Genomic DNA, 2,349 nt, shown 5'->3' with positions numbered 1-2,349 from the left:
TTAGATTTTTAGTTTGCTATAGGGTGCAGGCACTCACAAGAGAGAGACAGAAAAGAGAGGGAAAGTGAAAAATCACCCCTTCAGGGAGGATGGCCACATCACAGTCTCTTCTCCATTGTCCTCTGGGGATTTGGGGTATGCATGCACATGCACACATGCCTTGTGTGTTTTTCCAGCTGGTGGGTCTGGGACTCAAACCACACAGTTGACCATGTGGGACCCAGTGCCTTAACCACCACACCACGTGCTGACCCATTGTGTTATTTTTTTTTAGTCTGTTTTTTTCTGACTTTTTGAACTTGATTACACCAAGCTGTGTACGGGCTCTCAAAGACTTTCTGATAGCAAATACATTGGAGTCCTCAGGTGAGTAGGCTTGTTTGGGAGGTATCCAGAGATAGCTAAGATTCATTGTTTTTGTTTTGTTTTGTTTTCAGAGGGATTTTTGCTATAGGTGTATGCTCTCACCAGAGAGAGAGAAAGTGAGAAATCATCCCCCGGAGGGGATGGCCACATGCCACAAGCCCTTCTTTCAGGATCTTGGGCATGCATGCACACATGCCCAGTGTGAGTTTTAAGTCGCCGGGTCTGGGACTTGAACCATGGTCGATTATGTGGGAGTCCATGGTAGCCATTACGTCACCTGCTAGTTCCAAGATTCACTTTTTTGATACATTTTTTTGCAGTTATTGAACTAATACATTTAAAAGTTTTCATTTGCTTAATTTTTTACATGGTTGTGGATAGAATCTTACTCTTAAAAGTATTTTTATTGTGGAATAACAACAAAATGTCTAACAAATGTACAGTTTAATGAATAACTATAGAATTAACACCCATACACTACTAATCACCCAGAACATGCTTGTCCCCACGCTTTCCAGATCACAGCTCCCTAAAGGAAGCCACTATCCTACTGTTATGAATCATTACTTAATTTTTTTCTTTCTTTCCTTCAGAAGAGAGGGGCACACACACACCTCGGCTTGACAGTGTCCTGTCTCCATAACATCCCTCCACCCTCAGCCTTCCAGATAACCAGGGTCAGCCGCACACATGTGGCCACCACCATGGCTAGACTCCTTGCTGTTCTTTATCATTTTATCGTCCCTAAACCAGCTTTCCCTGGTTTTGAACTTTATGCATAAATAAGATACACCGTACACATTCTTTTATGTTTTTTTAAAAATACTCAACATTAATTCATGGCATTTATTTATTGCATGGGGCTATGATTCTTTCATTTTCACTGCCATCTAGAATTTTATTAGAATATACTTTATTCATTTTCTGTTGATAGACTATCATAGATAACAATTCTGTTACCTTTCACATCTGGGTAAATATTCTGGTGCATACATACATGAGTTTCTTTAAGATATAGTTGCCTGGGGGGCTGCCAGATGGCGTGGTGGTTAAGGGCACTGGACTCCTCCGTGGCCGACTAAGGTTCGAGTCCTGGACCTAGTGGCTTGCTTTCTCACTTCCTCTCTCTCATTCTGTCTCTCTCTGGTCAAATTAAAATAAATAAATAAAATTAAAATAATTCTTAAAAAAAAAAAAAGATACAGTTGCCTAGGGGACCAGCAGTTAGTGTAATGGCTATGTCGCTGGACTCCCATGTAGCCGACCGCGGTTCAAGTCCTGGACCTGGTGGCTTAAAACTCACGCTGGGCACATGTGCGTGCGTTCTCAAGATCCTAAGAGGAGAATGGAGAAGGGATTGCTGTGTGGCCACCCCCCTGGGGGGTGATTTCTCACTTTCTGTCTCTCCGTCTGTCTCTGTCTCATGAGCGCATACTCCCTGTAGCAAAAACCTCTCAAAAAATAAAACAAAAAAACCCCAAAAAAACCAAAGATACAGTTACCTAAAAGAGGAATTGCTTGGCAATTTGATGTCAAACTTTTTTCAAAATGGTTGTCTGAAATTAAACTCTAATAGTAGTATACTAAAATTCCCATTGTTCCATATTATCTTTGGCATTCGATATCATCAGACTTTTTAGTTCTAGCTGATCGGTGGGTATATTGTAGTATTTTGTTGTAGTTTTTATTTCCTCCCATTATTCACAAGGTTGCACACCTTGTCATGTGTATATCAGTCACTTGGATTTTCTTTTATGATGAGCCTGTTCAAGTCTTCTGTTCATTTTTCTGTTCAGTTCTCTTTTTCTCTTTTTTTCTTATTAAATTGTAGTTCAGAAATGTTGGAATAATTTCTTTTTCATATTGTACTGTCTTATCCTATCATGTCATTTCACTCTTTATAGTTTAATGAGCAGGACTTTTTTTTTCTTAAATTTTTGCTATCGAGCTGGTGCACTTGCTAGCATCCCCCCGCCCCCCGCC

This window comes from Tupaia chinensis, unplaced genomic scaffold (assembly GCF_000334495.1).
Source record: "Tupaia chinensis unplaced genomic scaffold, TupChi_1.0 Scaffold000140_1, whole genome shotgun sequence".
NCBI lineage: Eukaryota > Metazoa > Chordata > Mammalia > Scandentia > Tupaiidae > Tupaia > Tupaia belangeri.
The sequence above is the reverse complement of the archived record's forward strand: the minus strand, read 5'-3'. Positions refer to the sequence as shown.